Here is a 27,756-nt window from a genome sequence, read left to right as displayed (position 1 = left end):
CACCTGGTCATGGGTCAGACACTTGGGCCTCAATCAAGCCGTTCCCCAGGGCAAAGAAGCATCCCATGAAAGGTACACAACCACCTCCCCTGCAGCGCTGTCAGGGCAGGGCTAGAGCTTATAGCTGCTCTCCTAGGAGAGACCTGAAGGCCACATTAGGGGACAATATAACACCAGCCTTGGAGACTTTGCAAATTCTGTTCCAAAGCGAGAAGTCATTGTGATGCCATGTTTAGAGGCAGGTGGCCCCAGGCAGCAGGGACACCATCAAAGGTGGTGTCCACTGTGAGTTGTGCCCCATCTGTAGGCCCTGCTCCACCTCTGTTTTGTCCTAGTCTCAGCTCCATCACCCCTCTACCCCCTCCCATGATAGAGCCTGGCCTGGCTTGGGAATAAAAGGAGAAAACAGGAAATAGCAAACCGCCCCAAGGATTGTAATTGTGACATTGTCATCTGAAAATGTTTGCAGTCCTTGTTGGCATATGCTGCTGGAGCAAAAACATGCAAATCTGGAGCAAGGTGACAGGTGGCCCTCAGGATCCTGGAGGAGACCCCTGGGTTCCAGTTTGGTTCTAGTCTGCTGGGGTGGGATTCTCAGACAGCATCTGGCCCATTTCTGGGTTGGATGGTACTCTGAACAGGGCACTGATTCAAGGGCCAATGAGTCCCATCCCAACTCCTGCAAAGCTGTGTGCATTTTGCCAACTGCATGAGCTTGTAGACGGGGCAGTGTCCTCTCAGCCCTCCTCAAACACTTGCAGGCTCAGCTTAGCTGGAGCACCCGGAAGCCATTGGTGCAGAGCCACAGACTCAGCCGCTGGTGTTTATCACCCCAGAGGTTGCAAAGTGATGGCCTGTGGGACTCTCCTGCAATCTGATGGCATTGGTTCTCACTGTGTTGTACAATTATTTTTTCTGATTTAGTTGCCCATCCAAGATTTATTTTTTAAATTGGGCTATTTCACAATAATGTTCAAATTTCAGACTCCCGTCCTCCATCCAGCGGGAGCTGAGACATAGCTGCTTCCTTGGATGGGCGTGTGTGCTCCACCGTGCTGAAGACCCGTTCCCTGTTGGCCACCTCAGGTCCTCTCATTCATTTCCCAGCCCCCCTGGCCTGGGTGGGTCAGGACTGCCCAACCATGATCTACACTATCTAAGAGAAGCCAGAACAGGGCAGGTGGCAGGCTGCGGTGTCTTTGCCTGAGCTAACAGGCACGCCCTAGTATAGTGCCGGGCACAAGGTCAGTGTGGGATGAGCATTCTCTTGCCCTGTCCCTTGCAGTGAGGTCAGAAGAACACTCACTGCCCCTAGACCCTGTGCTCTTTGAGGGGGATCAGCTTCTACTCCCATCCTTCCCCTGTGGCTTCAGCACAGCCAGTAGTTTGCTGTATCCTTGCTCAGCCCCTGTCCTTGGAGACTGGGGTGGGCTGGAGACCTGGACTCGGAGAGGCCAAGAGGCCAGGAGGCCTGGCTTCACCAGGAACCAGAAGGCCCAAAGCCCAATTCTGGATGGAGGGACCAGCCGTGAAGCTGGCCTCCCTCAGGGTTTCAGGGATGTGGCCCACAGGTGTAGGCCCCTGAGCTGTGCCTGGGCTGAGAACACGACACCTCAACCTCCTCAAATGCTCAGGACATAAGAGGCTTAGCAGACAACAGAGTAGTCACCTCTTAGACCTGGGGATGGCGGGAGGGGCAGGGTTTTCACTGGATGCTGAAACCAGGGTATGGAGGGCCCTTGGGCCCTTTCCCAGAGCAAGCTTGGGACAGAGGGTGGGGAGCATGAACAGTGCTTCCAGGTCTTGAGTCTTAAGGGCAGGGGATTGCAAGTGGGGCCCAGAGAAGAAGGTCGAGTCCTGAGGTGGGAGGAGGGGCCTCAGAGGCCATCTCTGAGCCCAAGCTTCCCTTGCCAGAGTAGATTCTCCCTGGCTGCTTCTGGTGCTCTCTCCATCCTCTGGCCCCTCTCCCACCTGCATTCCTCTTCCCCCTGCACACATGCAGTGTGCCCAGACAGGGCTCACCCAGACCACAGGGGATCCTAGGCGATGCAAACATCCAGCACTAAAGACAGCACGGCCACAGACTAAGAAGGGCAATTTGTTATCAGCTTTCTTAAAATCAGAAAGATAAAAATAAAACTGATGCATCTTCTTAAAACCTGATCCCTGTGAGAAAGCCTGCTGGACCCTGGGCCCTAAACTCTGGCACTCACTCATATTCCTGTTAACAAGGAAAAAGGACCCATTAGTACCTAGTTGGAGTTGAGTAACTTTGTTTTCTTTTCATTGTACTTACTTTGTGATTTTTTTTATGGTAAATGATGGTGGTTTTTCCTTTGTGATGAAGACAAAAATTGTCATTTAAAATGCATTTTTAAAACCCTTTTTTAATGAATGTTTCCAAATATAGACCAGAAATAGGGATGAATGCCAGCATGCCACCCGCCAGCCTCAATGACCTTGGCTGGTCTCATTTTTTGACACCCCCAGCTCATCCCACAGCCCATTATCGAAGCAACTCCCAGCCACCATAGAACTCCGCCTGTGTATATTTCAGTGTCAACTGCTTCTGTGTGACTATATCAAAAGAACATGGTGAGTTAGTCATTGCACAGGGAGTCCCTGTGTAAAGCAAATCCCTGAGCATGGCCTGGAGTGATGTGGCTGGGAACACTTGCCTGGGCTGGCTTCTCACTGAGTGCGCAAGAACTTGCACCTGATGGGGGGCAGCCACCTGCCCCAGCCCTGACGTGGGCGTGGCACCTGGTTCTTCCCTGTCTGTAGCCTTTCAGACTGTGGGCCTCCCAAGGGTAGGGTGGGAGTCCTGGAGGCTCATGTGTGATGTCCCTGGAGCCTGCTCAGAAAATATTTGCTGAAGAAGTGGGACAAGCTAGCTGGTTGGAACTCCTAACACAAAGGGTGAGGTAGGCCGAATTTTAAATGACCCCTGGGATGGTTAATTTTTGTGTCAACTTGGCTGGGCCATGGGGTGCCCAGATATCTGGTCAAACATTTTTTTCTGGGCCTGTCTGTGGGGGTATGTATTAGTCCATTCTCACGCTGCTAATAAAGACATTACCAGAGACTGGGTAATCTAAAAAGAAAAAAGGTTTAATGGACTCACAGTTCCGCATGGCTGGGGAGGCCTCAGGAAACTTACAATCATGGTGGAAGGGGAAGCAAACATGCCCTTCTTCACATGGCGACAAAAAGGAGAAATGCTGAGTGAAGGTTGGGGGAAAGCCCCTTATAAAACCATCAGATTTCATGAGAACTCACTCACTATCATGAGAACAGCATGGGGGTAACGGCCCCTGTGATTCAATCACCTCCCACCAGGTTCCACCCACAACACATGGGGATAATGGGAACTACAGTTCAAGATGAGATTTGTGTAGGGACACAGCCAAACCACATCAGAGTGTTTTGGGATGAAACTAATATTTGCATTGGTAGATGGAGCAAAGCAGACTGCCCTCCCCAGGGAGGGCGGATATTCTCTAATTCAATACGGGCCTTAATAGAACATAGGGCTGAGTAAGAAAGAGTCCTCTCTCTCTCTGCCCCACTGTCTTTCACCTGGGATGCCGGCCCCCTCCTGCCTTCAGAGTCAGACTCAGGCAGAGACTTGTGGGCCAGGACTCCTTAGCTTCCATGATCATGTGAGCCAGTTTCTTATGGTGCACAAATACATACATGAGTGCATTTATACATACATCCTTATTGGTTCTGTTTCTCTGGAGAATTGTGACCTTTTCCCCCATCACCTTTACCTGTGCCCTGGTGTCATGCTCGTGAATATGTTGGGTTACATAAGAAACGAGACTCTACAAATGTAATTAAGGTTACTAATCAGTTGACTTTAGCAGAGGCGGTTATTCTTGAATTATCCTCGGTGGGCTTAATGGAATCACATGAGCCCTTAAAAGCTGGCAGAAAAGGAGGGCAGAGGGGTTTGAAGAGTGAGAAAGACTTGAAATGCTGTTGCTGTTTGGAAGGTGGAGAGGGCCACATAGAAGGAATGTGGGTGGCCTCTAAGCATAGAGAGTGCACCTATGTTGGCACCCAGCAAGGAAATGGGGGCCTTAGTTTTATCAGCAGCTAAGACTTGGATCCCTCCCCAGGACCTGTAGGTTTGAGCCTAGCCTGACTGACACCTTCCCTTCATTCTTGTGAGACCCAGAGCAGAGACTCCACCAGAATTCTGGTCTATAGGCTGTGAGATTAAAAAAAAAAAATGATGTTGCTTTAAGTCATGAAGTTCTGGTAATTTCTTACTCAGCAACAGAAGGTCGATTCAGAGAGGGAGGAAATCCCTTTCTGTTCACTTCTCACAATGAATGATACCGATTTTGGGTGACTCTTGACAGGGGACAGTCCCAGAAGAGAATCCTCTTCCACATTTCATGTCACGGGGAGGGATGTGAGGCTCAGAGGGGGTCACAGCAAAGGAGGAGTGGAGCTGAGGTCAGAGGTGGAGTCTGGGTGCTTGCAGCCCATGTCCCAAGTGCTCAGGTGAGCCTAGCACGGGTCTGGTGGGGGTGGGGCACACCCCTGAACAGGTGCTCACACCACTCCCCGCCCCCAGCTCTCACCCACACCCACAGCCATACCCACAGCAGGCTTCAATTTTGTCTAAGCAACTCCTAAGAGCCAACCCCCATCTAAGAGCAGAGAGTCCCTGGAAGCAGACACCAGTGTTCTGTGGTGACGTTGTCACAGGACTCATCTTTTCAGAACCACTCTGTCTATTGACCCTGAGCCACTTTGGGAAGCCATGTGGATGGAGCTGAAGGGTGTCCAGGAGCCAGGGAGGGAGATGGGCCCAGGGAAGAGGCAGGACCACAGCTGCACAGCCTGGCAATGTGGACTCGGACCTGGCTAACCTTGTTGGTGCAGGGGAGGCACTGAGGATGGGCATCAAAGCTGTTTAGTCATGGGGCTGACAGGATCAGATCTGTGTTTTGGAAAGACCCTGGCTGTGTAAGTAGAAAGAACCAGTTAGCAGATGTCGGGAGAGGAGGCAGGGAAAGTAGCAGGAGGAGGCTATCATGACAGCCCCGAGGGAGACATGAGACCGGTCCAAACCAGCAGCTCTCAAAGGTCAATGCGCGCTGAGGGAGCTTATTAAATCCACGGGTGCCCAGGTGCCACCCCAGACACTCTGATTCAGATGACTGGCCCCACCCCACTGTAATAGAATCTCTGGTACTGGGGCCTAGGCATCTGCATTTTGAAAACTGTCTGTGTACTTCCAAGACGAGCCAGGCTTGGGAAGAGGACGGTGGCTCACTGAACTGGGGTAAAGGAGCAGCAGTAAAGATGTCATGGAGACTTCTCCCACAGGCGCCACCTGAGAAGGTGCATTGTGGACACTCACAGAGCCCGGGGTGGTGGGGGTGAAGCAGGTCTGGGTTGGAGCTGGCAGCAAAGCTGGGCTAGGGAGGAGGGCCCGTCGTGATGCACTGCTCGCCGCGTCTGCCTGTGGGTGTTCATTTCTATTATCCTCCTAAACACCGCTTTGTAACATTTCACTGCATTAAATGCTCAACCAGGAAAATGAAATTTATTTAGAAGGCTGAGGTATTTCACATCTAGGGCAGGCAACGCTGCTCTAAATTTACCAAGTCAGCAGCTCATTTTTGCTGTTGAATGGGTTGTAGATCTTATGACAGATGCAAGTAAGTGAGAACGCTACCAGCTGTAAACTTTATCTTATTGGCGAAATGTCTATTATGCAGCTAAAAACATCTACTTAATAGGTGCTGTCCTTCAACAGTTGGTAGCAACAGAGTCTTAGGTGGTGATAACAATGACATTATGTCTCTTTTATCACCTGTAGGTTCTTTGTAATGTCAATTACTGGCTGCATATTCCTTCCGGCCTCAGAGGCTGTAGGATAAACAGGTTGCACCATCATGATGATGTGGTCATCCCTGGGGGCACTGGGGGTCTGCATCTGATTTTCCTTCGGAGGCTTCTGCCTGTATTTTAGGATCCCCAGTCTTCATCAGGACATAGTGGAAATCATATGAAGCTAACGAAGTCTGACGGATGAGTAAGTGCTAATCAAGCCAGGTGATTCCAACTGGGTCATTCGTAAACATTTACAGGCTCTGAGCTAGGGGAGGGGCATGCAGAGACATACAGGACTCCGTTCCTCTGGAATAGAGTTCTGAAATCTTAAAGCTGCCGCAGCACTTTTGGAACAAGCGAACTGCCCCTCAGGGGGACCCTGTAAGAGCAGACGGCGCTCGTGAATATACAAGTCTGGACATTGGTTTAAAACAAGCCCCATTCCTTTTTTCACTGAAGGTTTGATGCAGAGCCGAAGTCTGCTGTTCTAAGGAACCACTAGTTGTTATTGTCCTAAATCCGGTAGAGGTTTTGGATGGGGTGTAGGAAATTTTCACAAGAACCCAAATTTCACGTCGATTTGTGATGGATTAGCATACCAAAATGGGCTTAAAGTGCACTTAATGGATGCATTACTGCAGAAGGGAGCCGCCTAACCAGAGCATTGCTAAATTTATGAAATTGAAATGCACTTCAGGTTACTGAGCAGTCTAAATTTGTCAAAGTCACAGAGTGGGAGGCAGGTTGTTACTGGTGGCAGAGGTGGCAGAAATCTGAAGCCAGGGCTGCCAAAATGAATTTGAAGGCCTCCGCAATGACCCCAAGGGCTCCCTCACACCCAGGTGCAGCCCTTTTCAGTGGCAGGAGCAGGACCTGGGGCTCCTGAGCCTCAGTGTTTACTGAGCCCCTCCTAGCATGCAGGAGGCAGAGAGTGACAAGGTGTGTCCATTCTTTGCCCTGCCACACAGCGCTTCCCTAATGGGTCTGCCCACTATGAATTTGAATTCATGGGCACTGGTGCACACTCATGGAATAGGCATGGCCTTTTGTCTTTGAGTGTTTGGTTTGTAAGCCTCAGTCTCCTGGCCTGAAAAATAGGGATAAGTAATACTGGCCTCATAGGCATGGGAAAGTGCTTAGCACAGTGCTTGTCACAAGGTGGGACTTTGAAGGTCCCTTTCTTCAGGAGGGGGCTGAGTCTTAGTGACCTTAGTGGTTCCCACATTCAGCCCTGTGAGTGGCACACAGCAGGTGTTCAGAGAGTGTCTGCTGAATGAATGAATGAATGAATGAGTGAGTGAGTGAGTGAATGTGATTTTAAGGATTGTGGCAGGTCCCTGACATTCCAGGTTGCTGGTGTTCTTGTAGCATCTCTTACAGAATCTTTATTCAAGTTATACTTATTCATGGATTCAATTCATTACGTAATTGCACGTTAACAAACATTCAATTATGTGACTATCATGGGTAAAACTACTTGCAATAATAATGATTACTAATAAGAACTACTATTTTCAACTCTTACTGTGTCCCAGGAATTGTGCTGAGTATTTTTAAAATACTTTGTCTTCAGTCTTGACACCAGCCCACTGAGGCCATGTATCAGCCAGCTACAGCCACAACAATGCTGTGTAACAAAACACTTTGCAACATTCAGTGGCTTGCAACAATAAGCATTTTCCCTGCCTTGCTCATGTTCTGTAGGTTGCCTAAAGCAGCTCTGAGTCCTGCTGTATGTGGAGTGACATGGCTCCAGACAGTGAGTCAAGTTCAGGTTTCTTCCTTGTGTGTTCATTCTGAAGCCTCTCTGGAAGAGGCAGCAACATGTTCGTCTCATGGTGGACCACCAGAGCAGAGGAAAGCAGGTCTGGCCCTGCAAGCACATTCCAAGCCTCTGATCCAGTTATATTCCCCATTATCTCATTGTCTAAAGCAAGTCCAAAGTCAAGGAATGGGGAAGTACAGTCCCTGCACTGGAAGGCTGTGACAAGGATGCCGATGTGTGATAACCACCACGGGAGAATGAGGAGTTGGGATCAACAGCTCAATTGACTGCTCGTGGGTGCTACCAGAAGCCTCAAACTGAGGCACAGAAAGAAGTGACTTGCCCAGGGTTGCTCAGCTAGTGGGTGGCAGAAGTAGAATTTGAACCCAGGCAATTTAAATCCACAGTTGTGGGGGCCTAGAGTACACACACGGGAAGTGGGGATTTATTTTCTGAAAGTATCTGCATTTTTTTTTTTCTTTTTTTTTTTGAGAGGGAGTCTCACTCTGTCGCCCAGGCTGGGGTGCAGTGGTGTGATCTCGGCTCACTGCAACCTCTGCCTCCCGGGTTCCAGGGATTCTCTTTGAATCTACGGGCATGCGCCACCACGCCTAGCTAATTTTTGTATTTTTAGTGGAGACGGGGTTTCACTATGTTGGCCAGGCTTGTCTCGAACTCCTGACCTTAAGTGATCCACCTGCCTCGGCCTCCCAAAGTGTTGTGATTACAGGCGTGAGCTACCGTGCTTGGCCGGTATCTGCATTTTTTTCAGCCGTGACTTGCTAATACCATGTTGGTACCAACCTCTCTTGCAGTTACACATTTATTTGTCTATCCTTCCACCCATCCACAGGGACCTGGCATTTGGGTGTTCTTTCAATTCTCTGCAATAACAGGCCCAAGTGCAATTCTTGGGTAATTTTTTGAAATTAAGGTTGAAAGGAAAAAATCACCTTCTAGTTAATCTCAGGCACATGTATAAATACCTTTGGAAAGTCCCTGGTGGAATTCATATCAAAGCGGCACCGTGATTTTTACTTAAAAACAATTTGCTCCATATCAACCGTGGTTTCTGACACCTGAATTTGAAAGTGATCTGGGTGGGCCCAGCGCCATCTCCATAACGGAGTTACGTGTTTACTTGGAGGGAGGAGAGGAAAGGCATTATTCCCTGGCAGTATGTGTGGCCCTGGAATAATGTTCCACACACCCTTACAGGAGGGGATTTCCTCCTCGCTGTTTCCACAGACCCTTCCCTGTGTTTGTTTAAACCCGTTGCACACTGGTCTGACAGCTGCCTGGCCCAGGGCCTTCCTTGCAGACGCATGTACAACCAACCCTCTTTAACAGCAACCTGCTCTGTGTCCCCTGATGCAATTACTCGAGTATATAAACCTCACTGAAAGGCAGGCTTTTCTTGGGAGCTAATAAATAAGCCCCAAAGCCACAACGTGTGTGAGACCTTGAAAAATGGCATCATCATCTATTGGGAATTGTGAACCCTGCAAAAAGCAGCTCGTTGTATTTTCAGAAATAGGTTTTTGTTTAAAAAAATAATAAAGAACAAAAATCACCAAGTGGAGTCTATATGGAAAAAGCAATCTAGTCTGAGATTCTAAGGCAAGTCTCTTTGCTGCATTCATCTTTCTTCGCAGATTTTATGTAAGAGGCATTATTTGCAGGAAAACAAGACAGGATTTTAAAGAACTCCCCTCTCATCCCGGTTTCCCATCTGCAGTTATAATCCTCTGATGGTGACCTCTGCATTAGTTGCCATGGGTGCTGAGCAGAAGTTTATGACCTCAGGGTGGACTGTAGCTTCAGGGGGGCGAGATGAAGCCTCCAGCAATAAAGAGATAATGGGGAGAAGCCACTGTCAGGAATGACCCTTCGGTGGCATGCAGTCTACAGTTAACGGAGCACTTTCATTTCCACTTCTGGTTGCTTCGAGGAAGAGGGTGCTGGACTCTGGCCACGGGAACACAGGCCGGCAAAAGACCGCAGATTCTTTTTGTCCCTTGGACCTCAGTTTCCTGAGAGGCTGGGCTTGGTGCTCCAAGCGCCCTCTGAGCGAATCTGCCAGAATTTCATGTGTCTTTTCTTTAACTGATGGCATCTTCAGCCCAGAGTCAGTGGAGTCGGCCACTGGTGCCGCTTTCTTGCCCTCGGGCTGTCCAGGTGGTTCCCTGGGGCAGCCGACTCCAGGCCACTGCGGCAGGCAGTGGCGATCGGGGTCCTGCAGAGCTTTACCTCCCCGCGGAAGCAAAACACGCTGGGCCAAAGAGCCGGGCCAGCCTTCCCGGGATGCAAAAATACAACAGAGGGCGCCGAACTCACCAGCGCTGTGGCCTTGAATATTAATGTACGGGCTGGCTCCAGACCGCCAAGTTCCTTAAAGATGTCTCTGGCGGCCGGGCGCGGTGGCTCACGCCTGTAATCCCAGCACTTTGGGTGGCGGGGGCGGACGGATCATCTGAGGTCGGGAGTTCGAGACCAGCCTGACCAACATGGAGAAACCCCGTCTGTACTAAAAATACAAAATTAGCCTATTTTGCGTGGTGGCGCATGCCTGTCATCCCGGCTACTCGGGAGGCTGAGGCAGGAGACTCTCTTGAACCAGGGAGGCGGAAGTTGCAGTGAGCCGAGATCGCGCCATTGCATTCCAGCCTGGGCAACAAGAGCGAAACTCTGTCCTTAAAAAAAAGAAGTATCTGGCAAGGTGTCACTGCCAGATTTCAGGGGTTTCGATGTGCTTTTATTTGGAATCACCGCAACACACAAGCAGTGTTGACTCGGAGGGGGCGGGGGCAGGGGCCAAACCCACCGCTCGGCGCACACGCCTTGATCTCGCATTCCAGACTGGAGCTGATGTGTGTCAGCGCGACATGGGGCGGGGGGAGGGTTCTCCTCGGATGTTTCATTCGCCGTCTGCACGTCACTCCCAAACTTTTCCTCCCAGCGCTCGGGGAGTCAGGTTGACGCGCCCTGGATGCGGGGCTAGAGGCTCGGGGCTGGGCGCGCTCCCGCGGAGCCGGAGCCGCAGAGGCTCCCGGGCTGGACTCAGGCTTCTCAGGTACAAGTTAGGTGCCAGACGCCGAGGTGCGGGCGGCAAGGAGCGGCGGTAGGAGGTCTGGCCCTGGGCTCGGGGCTCCGGCGCCCCTCCGCGGGTTCGGGCCAGGCAGCGCCGGCGGCGGCCGGGGCTGGGCGTAGGGAGTCCGGGCCGGCGGAGGCGGCGCGCAGCCTCACTCCCCGCGGCGCTCCCGGCGCGGTGGTGGCGGTGGCGGTGGCGGCGGCGGCCCAGGCAGACAATGAACTTGCGAGCGCGACGAGCCGAGGCAGGTTTGGGCCCCGGGCTCCTTGGCCCGGCCTCCCCGAGGCTTCAGCGATCCCCAGCGGGAGGAGTCCCTTCGCCATTGGTCCTGGCCGCGCTCCGGGCGCCCTGCGCGCTTGAGGACCCCGCGGGAAGGGTTACCCAGCGGCGACGCACGCCCCCTCCCTCGCAGAGAGGACGCGGCCGGAGCGAGGGGACAGGGGACCGAGCAGTGGCGTGGTGGCGCCGTGGATAGCCGGTGGCCGGCGGGGGGCGCAAGCCGCGTGGAACGCACCGGCGGGCTGTCCGGGAGAAGGAGCCCAGTAGTCGGAATCGGGGCGCCCCTGCACCGCCCAGCTCTGGGAGCTGCAGGCGGGGGACCGACCGACGGACAGACCAGTGCTTTCGCGGTGTGAGCGCGCGTCTTTTGGCGGTAGGGGACGGGGATTCCCCCCAGCCTTGCGCTCCGCCCCCACACCCCTATCGCACTTTGGGGAAGTTTCCAGGCGCGGCCCGGGGCAGGTAAGTGGGCATCCGCCACTCTCTCCCCGGTCTCGAGCTCGGATGCGCTTCCAGAACCCTGGCTCTAGCCTTGCGGCGGTTCCGGGCGGCGAGGCCAGAGCTCTCCCGCGCCTAAGCCCGTGGGACCCGGTTCAGGGAAGGGGGATGGCGGGGGCGGGCCTGGGAAGAGATGGGGGAGCGGCTGAGCCCCGAGCGGTGTGAACTTTTGCTCCCCGCCCCCTCCTCCTTCCTCCTCCCCGCCCCGCCCCCACTGCTGTCCCCTCCCTGCGCCCCGCCGCGTCTCGGGAGGCGGCGTGACTCGGGAGTTGCCGGCGCTTCCCGGCGGTGGCGGCGGCGTCCCTGGCCGGCCTGGGTGCGGCGAGCCGAGCGAGGCAGCTCTGAGCCGCGCGGTGAGGCCAGAGGCGGGGAGCCGGGGCAGCGGGGCGGCGAAGCTGGGGAGCCGGATGGCAGCGGCCGGGGCGCGGAGGCGACGCTGGCGTTGGAGATGTAATGCGAGTCTGTTGGGTTGTGTGTGCCGGGAGATAGGACGCGGTGGCTGTGGGTGGCTGGGTGGCGGGCTGTGGCGCAATTGGCCCCCTGGGGTGGCAGGATAGAGGCGCCGGGGCGAAGGGAACCTTGCCTTTGGCAGAATGAATGAAGAGCCGTGGAAGCACCTTCCCGACTCCTCCAGGCAACCGATTGGCCGGCGTGCGCGCGAGTGTGTGCGTGTTGAGGCTTCGGAGCCGCCCGGGTCCTGGGCACAGCTGCTTGACCTCCCCGTCGCTGTCCGGGTGCCCACGTTGCCCGGGTGCCCACGTTGCCCGCCCGCCCTGCGCCCGGGGCCGGCCGGTGCGGCTGGGACGGCGGGTATAGAGGAGGAAGGCTGGGGCTGGGTTGCTGGCTGCTGGCGGCTGGAGGTCCGCGCCCAGTGTAGGGAAGTCTTCGAAGGAGGCTGCCAGGCTGGAGGCTGGGACCAGCTCCTGGGGGCGGGGGCCCTTCTTCGTCTGCGTGCGTGCGCGGAGCCGCTGTGACAGCTGGGCGCCTTCGCCTTGTTCACGTTGGTTAAATTAATTGTACCGAGTTCTCGGGAATGAAGTGTGGCTCCGGGATGCCCCGCAGAGGGATGTGACAAGCCGGTCAGTGAGGCTGAGCAAAGGGGCTCACCTTGCCTCTGGGCGCCCTAGCAGTGCCCCCAGCCCCTCTTTATCAGCTGCAATTCCTGAGTGTTGTGGGATGCCTCGGTGGGTTAGGGTAGCCACCCAGTGTTGGGGCAGAAAGGCCTCGGAGGGCATCTGCACCCCCCTGAGGGGCCCCGAAGTAAACTGAGGACTAGAGATTTGCCCAGCGTTTCTCCTGGACCCTCCTTGGACCTTCCTGGACCATTATCCATCCCCCACTTTCCTGCTCCTCCTCCCAGGACCGGCAACCTTGCAAAATCAGAAACCCTCCCTTCCAGAACATGGCACTTACTAATTTTACAAACTGAATGTTGAACTAGGATCTCTTGATTGATACATAAAGACATACATAGATCATATATGATTTTATTCAAAGTATAGGAATAAAAATGCCTTCTAAGTAGGTAGGTTTTTGCAAACAAGTTTTTCTCCCCCAAGTTCCTGAGAAACTGTCAGAAGATTTTCTTTCTTGCCACCTCCTAGATGGGCACACTGAGCTGGTGAGGTAAAGTGGCTTGTTAATGGCCTTCCTGTGGGCACATAGGTGAGCTGGAGGTGGAGCTGCAGGTCTGGGCTTCCCTCCAAAGTCCAGCTCCGGAGGAGAGCCAGCTCAGGAGCCCTCTGCAGAAGTCCAACCCTGTCTTTGCGGCTCTCTCCTCTGGGCTTTGGATGATTGCAGTGAGCTGGCTGGTAGGTGAAGCATGCAGGGGTAATTCATCCAGGATATTGTCCAGGGGGGTGGCAGGCAGGTCGGCCCACAGTGGTCACATGTGTGCCTTGCTTTTCTTGGATGATCAAAGCTCGCCATGTCTGAGCCACTGTCCTGGCCAGGGACCCAGCACGGTCACCGTGGCTGCTGTGAGGGCTGCAGTTTCCTTCCACACCTTTGTCATCCCTGGTTGCTGCTGCCCCTGGCCAGGAAAGGTGAGATATCAGAAACATTTGATTTTCCACATGCCTGGAAGAGAGAAGATTAATTCCTGCATCAAGAAGAAGTGTTTGGGGAAAGGTTGGTAAAGCGGGAAGCGGATTCTACTTATTTGGCGTCTTGAGAAACAGCAGACAAGAAACTCCAAGTTAACTAGCTGGGCCCCAGGAGTCTGCAGTAGGGGAAGCTGTAGATTAGTGCTGGATTGTGGTAGTCCAAGCCATTTCGAGTTCGGCTGGAAGGTCCCCTGCTAGTGGAGGGGGCTGGGGAGAAGAGGGAGACCCCAGGGCTGTCCTGAACAGGTGAGCACATGCCCATCTACAGGGGACAGACTAGACTCAGCTCCAGCCAGTTGGGGGGAAAACAGAGTCGACAGGTCTTGTGAATTTTTGAGAGGATTCTCCAGCCTGGGTATTTAAATGTGGGCTCAAATTCTAGAAGTATGGTAGAGGGTTAGGGGTGAGTGCCCTTCCAGGAGGTCTGAAGCTTGCCATCTGGCCCGGTGCTTATCTATTGGGAAGGGTGTCACTGCATCAGAGAGCAGGGCACAGGAGCCACACCCATTGTGGGCCCAGGGACTAAGAACTGATGGCTGCCCATCATGCCTGCGGCCAGGTCCCTAGGCTGGAGGTGAGGCGGGCAGAGCTCCTTCATGTACTCGTGTGCCATGTGTTCATTCAGCAGCTGTTGAATGAATTCCCATGATGTAGAAAGTCATCTGCATGAACCATTTCATATAATTCCTTTCACCAAATAGATCCTACAGCTGAGCCTCTGGGATGATTTGGCGGGGCTAGGACAGACAGGGTCCCAGCCCTCATGGGATGGGGACAAGCGGAATTGGCTGTGTAGACAGACAAATGGTCCAGAAGCTGCCATAAGAGCCCAGAAGGGTGGTGATGCAAAGCAAGGCTTGGGAGCAGGGGTCGGGGAGTGGAGGGTGGACTCGGGGGAGTGTGAGGAGTCTCCTTTTCCAGGTGTGGACATTGAATTTCAGAGCAGTGGGTGGGAGGCACCCACCCCCTGGACAGGGGATGCTCAGGTATAATATTAAGTTGAGAGTGACTTGCCCAAGGTCACATAGCCAGTAAGTGGAAAGTCAGGGGGTCTCTGATCTCCAGCTCTTGGCCAGCTCCTTCATCTCCACTGTACTGGGCTGAGGCCTCTTAGAAACTCCCAGAGGAGTGGACACTCCCTGTAATTGGCAGCTGTCATTTTTCCCATCTACACGTTCAGGCCCTGTCCCCGTTCCTAGGGCCTCAGCAGGCCCAGGATTGCAGAGATGCCGTTTGGAGCACATTTGTATGAAAAAAGAGTCATCTAAATTCTAAAAGCAGAGAATGTTTTTAAAAGTGGTAGCTGACTTGGGAGTGTCATTGATCTGAGCAATCAGCCAGCGGACGTCTCTTTAGCAGCTTGTGATTTGGAAGTGACTCAGTCACTGGTGAGAATCACGCAGCCTCCCTCCCCTTCTGGTCTGTAAAGGGGATGCTCAGGTATGAGATTAAGTTACTTCAAAGGGTCACTCTGTTCCAGTGCTGTGAATGAGGAGATCATGTTTGCACTTAGCTGGCTAAGTGTTGGGAGGCTGAGTGTTTCCACTGCTCAAGGCATTTCTTTATTGGCCTCCAGTATGAGGGTCTGATTTCTTTACTGAGATAGTTTCTCCTTTCAAATAAAGCACTGGGACAAAATGATTTATGTGTAGACCTGTGTCTCCACAGCAGGAGATGGACCATAAATGGAACAGTTATCTAATTAGTGTGTCCAGTCTAGGTGTCTAGTTAGGAGTGTCCAGGAAGAAGGAGAAAGGTTTTGTGTCCATTTGGGCCAACATAGATTTTTTAAATTGTAACTATGGGAGTTGGGGAGGAAGACAGTTCATCGCAAGACCTATCACGTGCTGCGTCCCTATAGGTTTGAAGCTTGCCCTCTGCTAGACAGGTCACACAGGTGTATCCCTTTGTGTCCTTTAGAGGGCTGGGAAGCTGTTGGAGATGACACACAGCAAGCTCTCAGCCATCCGGATGTGCAGGAGGAGGGATTGGGAATGACGGTGGAGGCAGGAGGGAAATAAGGGGGTGAGGGGAGAAGAACAACTGTGGCTCCAGAAGGAGGAGGCGGCGTGAATCAGCAAGTGGTTAAGTTGTGGGGAGGTGGCAAGTGGGAAGCAGTTTCTCATCTTCGCTGATTTCCAAAGGGATGGAGAGGAAAGGAGACTGTCTGCATCAGGACCTGCAGCATTTCTGCCCTGCAACCCTGGGCCAGGTGCATGGGGGCAGAGAGTCAGCGCTCAGCACAGAGCACAGCACTCAGATCAGTGGGCGAGGTGGAGCTCGTGCAAGTCAGAGTTATATAATGCCGTTGACAGGCTCCTTACGGGGCTTGGCAAAGTGCAGCAGGAGCCCGGGGTAGCGACTTTGAGATTGGAGTGTTCTGGGAAGACTTCGCCCCCTGGCTTGAGGGCGGGTGTCTTTTCAGAGTTAATACCTGCCAGTGCTTGGCACAGTGCCTGGCATCCAGTAAGTGCTCAGTAAACACTGGCTCGGGTGATATTCTTCAGCCCGGAGCTCCTAACCATGCATGTCTCCATATTTGATTCCAGTATATTCTACCTCAAAGGATATAGGCAGGAGCCCCTGCAAGCCTTGGCTCCAGCTAGGTTTCCTTAGGGTGGCGGCTTCACTCTCTGGACTCTGTCTCCTCATCTGTGCGAGGAGAACACTGGTAAACAGCTACCCTTCAAGACCCTTCAGCTGACCTTGCAGCCAGGCTGTGGAGCAGCTCCGCTGTGCCCATATTTGATGCAATTAACCAGAGAGAGGAGACCGCGTGGCTCTAGGTGGAACTGTGCTGGTGTAGCTCGCTTGTGAATGTTACATCTCACCCCACTCTCAGCTTAAAAGAGCCCAGAGGGGGCCTGGAGGGGGGGGCCTCCTGGCTTCGGCAGGCTCTCCCTGATGCCTATTTTACATTTCTAGAACTTATCGTGGCCCAGGCCTTTTAGATCTCTGAAGAAAGTAAGGCTGGCAGATCCTCAAAAGCAGAGGGTATCATTATAATGGAAACTTGGACACTTTCCAGAATTGCATTTGTGGTAAAAATATTGAAACAGACAGCCCAGGCACCCAGGTGCCTGGAAAATACCCCAACATGGGCAAATAATTAGATACAGGCCAGGCACAATTATGTTTTTCTGACAATAGGCTGGAACTTGGTGGCTTAGCATTTTCTCTTGAAACAGAATACGCCCCTGCCGGACCCTTTTGCTCCCTGTGGTCAAAAATATAGTGGTGTGACCAGCAAGGGGGAGGGCATACAAGGAGAAGTGGCGATCCCATCCCTCCCAGGGTGGCCCTGGATCTATCTCAGGGAGGTTCTGTCCTGCTTTTGCTTTTCTGTGTCCCTGTAGGTAGCTGTCCCGAGGGACTGGGCCCGTGGCACCTTTGCTAGGAGGCCAGAGCCTGCATTTCAGAGTCGAAGAGGTCGAGAGAGGTATAAGATGTATTATCTTACCCTTCCACGAAAGTGGTCTGGGCAGCTGTGTTCCCTTTTGTAACCCCTGGCAGCTCACTCATGCTGATGGCGGTAAGTTCACCTGTACCTTCACGTTTCTTGTCAGCCAAATATTTGGCACCCGTGACATGGACACTCTTTTAGCCCAGGTGTGAGATTGCATAGGCACTGGGTGGGGCAGGGCAGGTAGTGGGTAGAGCCTGGGATCCACGCTGACTCAGGTTCAAGTTCATGCAGTGCTGCTTCGTCCCATTACTGTGGCTCTGAACAAGTGGCTTAGCTTGCATCTCGGTTTCCCCATCTGTAAAATGGGGTTAATGATCTCTACCTGGTTGGGTGGCTTGAGTATTTGAAATAGTACAATTCAGGGTTCAGGGGAGCTCCCCACATGGAATCACTTTTTTCTGGGTGAGGTCTAAACCTATGGAGAGATAGAGGAGGAGGAGGAGGAGGAGGAAGGCAGGTGGAAATCCGCATGCGATGGCTGTTCCCGACTGCAGCTGTTGTTGGAGAATGTGGCTGAACCAGTGGGCAAGGAAGTGGAGAACAGGGGCAGTCAGGCAGACCCGCCCACCCCATCGCCTGTGGAGCTGGAGGAGCCTCTCCCAGCAGGGCGAAGGGCCTCCTTGCCATGGGGAAAGGCAGGGCTGGGCTGTCATGTCCAGGCCCTCCTTCCATATTCCTGGGATGGTGTAGAAACCACCACGTATAGACAACAGGAAAGTTACACAGGGGGAGCTTCCTCCTCATGGAAGGAAACATCTGGGGTGGTGGAGAACAGTCGCCCTGTGGCAAGGAATATGATGTGCTGGGCTCCGTGCCCGGCCCACGGTTGGAGGGTGGTCAATGGCATCTGTTAGGTACGTACTTGGTAGAAGTGGCCACAGTGTGTCAAATCGGTGTTGTTGTCTGCTGTAGGAAATAATCTGGCTTTAAATTCAAGAACATCTCTTTCCTACTTGTTGGCAGAGCATGATTGAGATAATGGTGATCCATGGATCTCAAGGTCACATTCTAAGTTGAACACAATTCACAGGGAGCTGAGGTAGTGGTCGACTCCTAGCCTGGGCCTGGAGAAGCTTCTCTGCCTCCTCTCTCTTGGTCCCAGCCCCCCACAGGGCCTGTGCTTTTACCAGACCTGGTTCCGTGTTTGCAACGAGACGCCTGGCCAGCCGGGCCTGGACCTGGCTGCACTTGGGTCCCCCGGCCACTGGAGAGGGGGAGCCCCCACATTTGCCTACTTCATCATCGAGCCCCCCACCCCCACTGCCTTCAGGAAGTGTTTGCCAGTCATTCTTGCTATCTCCTCCCCGTACCTCCCTCCCCCATCCGGGTGTGGATCCTTCCTCCTCTGAGCTTCTGCAGTTTTCCTCTATTGTATTTCTCAACCTTGACCCTGTCCCACACGGTGCTGGGCTCCAGTTTCCTGGGTGCAGTCTGCTCTCCCAGCCTGATGAGGCTCTCTTCAGGAGGAGGGTGTCTGGGGCTCACGGTACATCCATGTAGCTGGACTCTCACTTAGTGGCCAGTGACTGCCATGTGTTGCATTAACGCATCAATTAAAAATGATTCTTCCAAAGGCTAGGTTCTCCTGGAGGTTTTATGTGAACGCTGAGTTTGATAGTGTGGCACAGGAGAGCTCACACTTGTCACTCAATTTCCCAAGGAGTCGAGAGTCTAATGGAATAACCTTGGATTTCCTGGCATTAGGTTTTGGGGCTATTAAAACATAGTGACCACAGTTTTTTGTGTCTTGAGAGCCTTAGGGGAAAATGTTATGGAAATTTGGTTGTTGTTTCAGGAATATAAGCGGAGCCGTCTACTCAGGCGAGAAATGTGGAGGCTGCTGGTGTTTCTTATAGCTGGTATAAATAGCTTGGCTTCAAGTTCCATGCTCCTTTGTTTGGAATGTAAATATTTGCATTAAAAATATAAAGTATGTCCTGGCATGTATTTTTAGGGACTATAATTTCCAAACCCCAAATCAGACTATGGGTCTACTGAGGATTAATTTTCTCTGCTTTGTGAACCTGTGTATGTAAAGAGTCTTCCAAATGTACACACCAAACCCTGTTTGCTTTGTGCATGGAAGGAACTGCCAGGATTACAAGAAAGCAGGGTTGCCCCGGGGAGTGTGGGCCGAAGGCTTGCGTTTCTCTCCACACACTTCTGATGGTTCTGCCTGGTAGCTGCAGCGGCCCAGGGCGGTGGGGTGGAGGAGTTTTGGCCGAGATCTTGTGGGTATCATCAGGGGCCTGGCTTCTCTGTTGTTGGTTTCCTGGACATCCAGGTGGGGATTTGGCTGCAGCTGGCTGACCTCTGTGTCATGTAACCAGATGCTTGACTTCGGAGTTGCTGTTGCTCTAGGAAGATGTTCGGGAGTTTTAGTGTCCTTTCTGTGGTCTGGTGGAGGGAGCAGGAAGTTCTCATGTCCGGTTCAGAGGTGAACTGTGAAGGCCTCTGTGTGGTGTCTTCCTCCACTGGATTCCTGGGGGCTGTTTAGCTTTAATTTTTCTATGAAGGACAACCCGGATGATTGGTTAATCCCTTACTGTGGGTGGGATGTCATCTCTAGTTTGGCCTCGGCCTGTTCTCGGTAGTGGGGGGCTTGATGGGGCAGCAGGAGCTGGGCAGGCCATTTGCCCCTGGTATGGGGGAGCTTGTTCCTAAGGCTCTCTGGGCAGCTTTCAATGGTCACCTTCTGGCCCAGAGGCTCTAACGGAGAAGGTTGGACCATGGAGGTCAGCTGGCCTGCAGGGGAGGACCAAATGCAGGTGGGCCCCCAACTGGCAACCTCCCTCTTGTCTCATCACAGGATGAAGGGCAGATGAGAAGACAGCCAGGAGGGTCCTGGGCCCTCAGCTGTGACTCCCCGAGAGGCAGGTACGAAGGGCTTCCTTTGTCCTTGCTTCCCAGCCAGCGCCTGGCCCCTGCCCTTGGGAGGGTCAGCTCCTCCTCCGTCCCACTGAACACTGATGCCTCAGGACTGGACTCCTTGGGGCAGCAGAGACCCTTCCGTCTTTCCTTCCCTAGCTCTGCCTTGCAAAGGTGCAGCCTCCTGAGCCTCAGAGTGTCTGACATCTCTCTGCCTGGGCACCCTCTCTGAAACATTGTGTGGGCTTAGAAACCGTGAGCCTTGGGAAGGACCATCTTCCTCTGAGCTCTGGGCGTGTTGAACTGCGGAGGCTTACCACTTCCTCGCCTGTGGTCATCTCCAGCCTGACCCGTGGTGGCGTGATCCTCTCTCATCATCCGTCACAGTTTTTAATAAAGAAAATATGTTCCAGAAAGGCCGAGTCCCATGCCGCATCAGGTCAGTGATCCAAGTGCATTATAGTGAAAGTCAGAGGAAATAGCTGCTTTTAGGACACGCTGAACTTGCCTAAGAAAGTTATTAGTGGGAATAAATGAGGGGGCAGAAAGCATGCTCCGACTAACGAGAACAGTATCAGCCTGACATTTTGTGTCGTCCTAACTTTGAAAAGCTATTTATACCCACTTGATAGCAGTTTCTATGAGAAATTAGATATGAGGAGATGTACAGAAGAGAAGAGTGGGAGCTGGGTGACTGTGAGCTCCTACTCAGAAACATCTTCCAGGCCAAAAAAAAAAGAAAAAAAAAAAGAAAAAGAAAAAATCGTTTGCTCACCTATCGACAATAGAAAATCCAGGGATCTTTTGCATTGTATAAAATTTGGCTCAGAGAAGAAAAATGATGTATTGTAAAGAAGATGAAGCTTCAGTTGCCATTTGAGTGGTGGAAAATAAATTTGCTTTTGGCCATTAAAATGGAAACAAGTTGATAGAAAAATGCAGGCCTGCCCCCTTTTGAGTCAGCAGTTTTTTTGGTTGATGGAAGGGTGAGAAGACGTGCTCACTGGAAGTCACCCGCTGGATCACTTAGGAAGCCACAGAAGTGCCGAAGGATATGCATGTGTATCTTTCAAAGTTCTCAACTGATTTATTAAAAAAATCATAAAGCAGACTTTTGAAAAACCTGTTCAATCTATTCTTCTTTAACAGCTTTACTGAAATGTAATTCACACACCATAAAATTCACCCAAAGTATACAATTCCATGTTTTTTAGTATATTGACAGATACTTGCAACCACTACCACAGCTAATTTTAGAACTTTTTTTAATCTCAAAAAGACATCTTGTACCCCTTAGCTATCACCCCTTTATCTCCCCATTCCCCCACATGTACCCTTCAGTCTTGAGCAACCACAAATCTACTTCTTGTCTCTGTCCAGCCCAATTCCTCTATTGTGGACTTTCGTATGAGCAGAATCACATAGAATGAGGTCTTTTGTGACTGGCTTCTTTTACTCTGTGTAACTGTCACGGTTCATCCATGCTGTGGCATGCGTCAGCACTTCCTTCCTTTTCATGGCTGAATAATATTCCATCGCACGGACAGACCACAGTTTCATGGATCCATTTGTCCATTGATAGACACTTCGGTGGTCTCCACCTTTGGCTCTTATGAATGAGGCGGCCATAAACGTTTGTGTACAAGCTTCTTTGGGTGTGGACATGTGTTTCCGTTTCTAGGGTTATGTTTTATGAGATGTTTTCACTTTCTTCTAATAATAAGATTCATTTTTTAAACAATGCTCTTTCCCTGGCCCTAGAAAAGGCTTTGTTCTTAGATGGGATCCCGATCCCCCTGTCAGTGATCCTGGCTGAGATACTGAATTGTCTGAATTTTAGAGCTGGAAAGGCCTTCGGGCGAACATGGTTCAGCCCCTTTTTATAGATGGGGAAGCTGAGGGCCAGAGAGGCCACGCATAAAGAGACAGGATTGAATACAGGTTTTTGGAGTTACAATCCAATTACTCCAAAAGTTCTCCCTAAACTCTTACTAAAACCCCAGGTTGCCTTCTTGACTGGCCTGGGGCAGCAGATTAAGGTGGGTTGGGTGAGCAGATGGTGGTTAGCTTGCCCTCTTTTATGTGATTATGGGTCAGGGTTTTCAGTTATCCAATGTACTCTTGCCTGTTTTCCTTTCACCCATCTGTCTGTCCATCCAATGTCCATCTGATGTCCAAGGCTCAGAACATCTCCCCATCCACCAGCGGCCGAATAAGAACTGCAACTTGTGGCGCCAGCATCTTTCTAGTTCTTTCTCCCTCGCAGTGATGGGCGGCCCGGCTGCTTATCTGGGGAATAATTAAATTAGGAACCAATTCAGAGAATGAAATTTTATCTGATTTGGCCAAGCCCATAATAAGCAAGGGGCTGTAATTGTGACTCCAGGATACATTAGGAAGTTGTTTTTTCAAGGGTACGCTGGGTGAAAGCATTGAAAGAAATATGTGGAGGCCAGGCCGGGAGATCTCCCTGGGCCAGGTTTCTTGCATGGCCTGGGGGTGTGGTCCCACAGGGCGGCTGTGTCCTCAGGCTGGTCCTTCCAGCATTTATGTTCCCAGGCACCACTTAGCTCTGATGAGGTAGATAAAAGTGTTTTGTGGCTGGAGTGTTCTCTGTGCTTAGGAAAGTTCTGTTAAAATCCTTATGGATATCTATCTCATTGTTATCACTGATATTCTAAAGCACCTTTACAACTGTAATAAGAAGTAAACTTGGCAGAAACTGTGTGGCTATAAATCAGGGGCGCCGCTTTGCAACCCCCACGGAGCTTATTGAAAGAAATGCACATACTTTGGTCCTACATCAGCTCTGTTACATCAAGTCTCCGGGGATGGATGCTGGGCATTTGTGTGTGTGTGCACGCGTGTGTGTGTGCATGCGTGTGTGTGTGTGCATGCATGGACCTGGATTCGTTAAGCTCTTTAGCTAAGAAACACTGAGGGAACTTAGCAGTGATTGTAATCATTCTTCTAATGAGAATTTCCAGTTCTCCTATGGCAAAGATAAGGGACAGATAATTAGCACAGTGGTCTCAGGAATGAGCCTCATTTGTCCTCAATCTGTGATGAGACTTTGTGACTGTCTTTGAGTTTCATGTTCAGATTCCCTGATTGTAACTAACACACGTTGTTCATCACTTGGTAGCAGTGGTGGAATTTTAGATCTGTTTTTCTCTTGGGGAAGGACCCCATTCTCATCCCCACAGTGGCCCAGGCTGGAGGCCCAGGAGTCTCCTTTGACAGATAGCTGGTCAGTGCAGAATTGCCTCCTTTGTGTCTCTGCCACTGGAAGGTTATCTGTTCCTTCAGAACAGGAAATGTGTCTTATTCAACGTGGCATCCCCAGGGCCTAGTCCATGGGAAAGAATGATTGGGCCGATGGACAGACAGATGGGTGAAAGGAAAACAGGCAAGAGTATAGTGAATAATTGAAAACTTTGACCCATAGTGCAGGGATGGTGAGTGTCTTTCAGATCGTCTGTTTATAGCTGGGGAAACGGAGGCCTGCAGAAGTCAGTGACTTGCCCTAATCCTTCAGCTTTGATCAAGAAGAACATTTGGGAGCCTGGCCCTTCAATGTCTTCAACTCTTCTGACTCAGGCTCTGCACATCCTCTTGAGAGTCACCCTCCAGTGAAAAGAACTCTTTATTGAGGCCCTGCTGTGTACCCCATGCTGTTCTAGGAGCTGGGGATCTAGCAGTGAGTTAGATACACAGGGTCCCAGTGCTCACAGAGGGCATATCCTCATGGAGAGAGACAGGCAGCAGACAAGGTCGCAAATATCAGAGAATAGACAGGCATAAGGGCCATGTGCTGGAGTGACCAGCTGGTGGGCGGGAAAGGCCTTTCCACAAAGGTGACATCTCCGTTGATTCTTGAATGGTCAGAGGGTGCTGCTGTCTGATGCTTGGAAGGAGGGAACAGTCAGTGCCAGGACCCCAAGGGGAGAACCTGTTGATGGGATGGGATTCATTTATGCTCGGGAGAAAGAGGCTTGGTTTATTGGACGCCTGGGTTGATTTTCTTCTCTTCTGCATCCTCTGCACTGACATTTGCAGCTCTGCCTTCTCCCCGTCCCGTCTCTGGGTAAAGAACACCTGTCTGATGCTCGCTGGCCTGCAGCTGCTGCAGAGTTTCAGAAAACAGGGCTAGCAAAAAACAAAGCAAAACCCCAACATCCCTGTCCTCTCACTAAGGGCTTGGCTGGGGAGGCAGAGTTATTTTTATGTAAGCACATGCTTGAGGGGGGACGTCTTGGGGTGGGCAGCTGAAACCACACTCATAAAAACAAGACCGAAATAGGACTGTGAATTCCCAAAGGTGAACACAGGCCGTTAACTTGAATTTGGTGACAGTTCCATGCAGCCTAGGTCCTGGAGCGGGAACCCTTTGGAGGGGGATGAGGCATGGAAAACTGTTTGCTGGTTTGGCCTCTTCTTTAAGCATTGCTTTCCGGCCCTGGCTGTGACAGAGACCTGGCCCTTGCTCAGGATTTGAGCCCCCTCAAGGGGAAGTTCTTCCTCCCTCCTGGTGCTGCCTCCAGCTGTTTCTGTCTCCTCGTCAGTAAGAACCTCTGTTTCTTCAGGGCCCTGCTGTTGGTTGTCCTCTTGTTGCAGCCACCTCCCTACCTGCGAGGGAGTGGGCCCCAGGCTGCCTCTCCATCCCAGGTCCTGCTGTTAACCTGGGTAACCATGGTCTCCATGGGGCAGCACTCTGGCCTCCCAGGTCCTGCATCAGGACACCCTGAACCTTGTCTACTCCCGGACTGCTCCATACCACATGGAGTCCGTCCTTGTTAATGACGTGTTACTGCCAGGCTTTCTTGTGGAAACCACACCCAAGACACCAGCTGGTCAACCTGACACACAGTAGGGCCTCAACGGATTGTGTCATCAGTTATTTTCATAAACTTTAAATCTCTTTCTGGTCTCCCCAGACATCCTTAAGAGTGATCCTTTGTCACATTGCAAAGTTTTCCCAATAAATATTGGTCAGTAGTTGTGACAGTAATATACATCTCCATTTTATGTTGTTGACTAATTTTTAAATGGTGGACAAAACATCAATTTTTCTACATTTTAATAAATGGAAAGATAAAAGAAATATTTTTTTCTGAGTAGTTTGGTTTAGAATCATTCCAGTTGTTCATTCAGCATCTCTTCCCAAGTCACGTGAGACCCACACCAGGCAGCTGTGGCTGTATTGACATGCTGAATGCTTGCTCCGAGTCCCCACAATCTCTTGGCACTCCTACATGCTGCCTCATACTTTTATTTTAATTTTTTATTTTGAAATAATTTCAGACTCACAAGAAGATGCAAAAATAGTACAGAGTCCCTGTGTACCCTTCACCCAGCTTCCCACAGGGAGAACATCTTATGCAACCCTCAGACATGATCAAAGCCAGGAAACTGACACTGGTACAATACCATTAACTGAGCTGCAGACCTTATTTTTCTTATTAAACCTAGGGATCTACAGCATTTTAGAAGCATTTTAGAATTTCATAAGCTTTAGCATTGTTGTTTGTCTTTTAGAGGATGTTTCAATCCCTTCCAATTGACAATCAATTAAAAATCGTTTCTGTAAGTTCAACAAATACTGGAGGATGAATTTCGCAGGTTCCATGGGTCCACATGGTGCTCTATGGGTGCATCGTCTCTGATGGGTGCACAGAGGTGACCTTCTACCTCAGATCTGAGAGATTCTGAGAGATAAAGAACCTTAGACAGTAGTTTGGTTTATAGGACAGACCAGGGGAGCTGGAGTTCTGATAATGGAAACCAGGCTGCATTGAGTATTTAGTATGCTTTAGGTTTTATCTACTTTATTTCATTTCATACACTCAGCAACCTTTGAGGTAGATACAGTTAACATCCCCATTTTACAGATATAAGAACTGAGTTCAGAGGAGTTCACCCTGCCCACATTCCTGCAGCTGGATGGTAGAGTTGGGCGTGGAATATAGGCAGTGTGAAGTCAGAGACTGCTTGTTCTTAACCTAGCCGGGCTCCCTCCTTGGCTCAGGCCTGCACAGTGACTGCTCTGTGCCCTGGGGCTGTCCTGACTTCTCTGAGTCTCTGTTTCTTTACCTGCAATGCAAGAGGCTTATGTGAGATCTGCCATGTCCCTTCCATTTCTGAGTGCAGGTGGTTTTATTGGTGAAAACAATTCTACCTGTAGAGCTAGAAACACCCAAGCAACATCCAAATGAAATTTGTACCTTGCCCCTTGTAGGTGCTTTTAAGGTTGGTAAAATTTCTGCAGCCTAGTTTGGTTTGATGGGAGCCTCAATTCCAATTGAATTATACTCTGGTGTATTTTAATTAAACCATCTACAAGCTGATTTTATAAAGAGGCAGAATCCCCATGTAGTGAGCTGTGCCTGCCTCCCTCTGCGCTCAACTCTGGAGCCGAGTGAGGCTCGTAATAACCAGAGGACTGTGCGAGCTGCTCAGGCTCGGCCTCATGGGCAGCATTAATTGTGAGATGCCACCGGAACGAGATGCGAGGGCATTATCAGCATATACTTAATTGATTTTGCATTCTCCACAAAGGAAGGTTAAAATTAAGCTTGTTTGTAAATGGTGTTTAAACTGCGCAGGCTTGGGGATGAGTTGCAGAAACTAACAGAGCAGGGCACTGGTTGGAGGGCCTAATTTTCTCTTTAGGTGGTGGACAGAGCACATCACTCAACTAAGGTAAAGATTTTCCCATTTAAAGGGGCTGAAAGAGTGTAAGCCTCGGCTCGTAAATTTGACAGACAAGGCCTCCGCTTGAGTGCCTCAGGGATGGTCTGGACTCTGGGGATGAATGTGTAATCACATTAGCGTGATGAATTAAAGGGCCCCATATTTTTAAATCCTCAGGCAGAGCTGCATTAGAGAAGATACTGTTCGAGATCAGACTTATGATAAACAGGCTCATGGAAACTGCCTTTGCTATCCTCATTCCTGGTATAGAATGTAAGATTCTGATTGTCATTCTGACATGCCCCAGGAAAGGTCTCTCCTCAAACCCAAGATGAGCTTTAAACCTGAGGTGGAATGCCATTCTCTAAGTATCTGTTCTTTGGCTCTAACATATACCAGGAATGAGAACAGCACTCTGGGTGTGTTCTCACTCTCCTTTAATCCTGATAAGAAAACATTTTAAGTATCTCCAGATCCATCTGTATAATTTGCAAGACGCAGTGCAACATGAAATGCATATTAAAAATTATTAAGAATTGGCCGGGCGCGGTGGCTCACGCCTGTAATCCCAGCACTTTGGGAGGCTGAGGCAGGCGGATCACGAGGTCAGGAGATTGAGACCATCCTGGCTAACACGGTGAAACCCTGTCTCTACTAAAAATACAAAAAATTAGCCAGGCATGGTGGCGGGCGCCTGTAGTCCCAGCTCCTCGGGAGGCTGAGGCAGGAGAATGGTGTGAACCCGGAAGGCGGAGCTTGCAGTGAGCCGAGATCGCACCACTGCACTCCAGCCTGGGCGACAGAGCGAGACTCCGTCTCAAGAAAAAAAAAAAAATTAAGAATTTAAAAATAGGGAAAGCAGAACAATACATCCTGCATAGGGTGTTTCTGAGCAAAGGGCCCTGTGTGATGGGTCCACGCCCTTGGAGTTGGCTCTGGGATCTTGTAGGATGCTGATCCTAGACCCATGTGATTTATAGCAACTTGTGTGAATTGTGAACTCCCCGGGGGCACGGGCTGCAGCTGAATCACCTTGGTGTGCTGGGAGGGGTCTGGCTGGAGGCCTGACCTAAGCACACGCTTAGGAAATGCCCGCTGAGCTGAATCAACTAACTCATGGAGCCATCAGCCTGGT

The 27,756-nt window shown here is 51.2% G+C and overlaps 1 protein-coding gene across 5 annotated transcripts in view; it reads left to right on the top strand.

Annotated features, from left to right (window-relative positions):
• Positions 1-10,606: 10,606 nt before the first annotated feature.
• Positions 10,607-27,756, top strand: part of CHST15 (carbohydrate sulfotransferase 15) — an 86,252-nt gene continuing 69,102 nt past the window's right edge. For 2 of the 5 annotated variants that reach the window (XM_003312814.6, XM_054659953.2), the window contains exon 1: positions 10,607-10,694. The gene's annotated coding sequence lies outside the window, so the exon portion shown is untranslated. Of the gene's footprint in view, positions 10,695-11,366; positions 11,454-11,746; positions 11,843-27,756 lie in introns of those variants that run through there. The other 3 variants (XM_009459440.5, XM_063782242.1, XM_521649.8) reach the window with 2 other exon arrangements.

This window comes from Pan troglodytes, chromosome 8, assembly GCF_028858775.2.
Source record: "Pan troglodytes isolate AG18354 chromosome 8, NHGRI_mPanTro3-v2.0_pri, whole genome shotgun sequence".
In the NCBI taxonomy this organism is placed as follows: domain Eukaryota; kingdom Metazoa; phylum Chordata; class Mammalia; order Primates; family Hominidae; genus Pan; species Pan troglodytes.
This window is presented reverse-complemented; position numbering and strand designations above follow the sequence as displayed.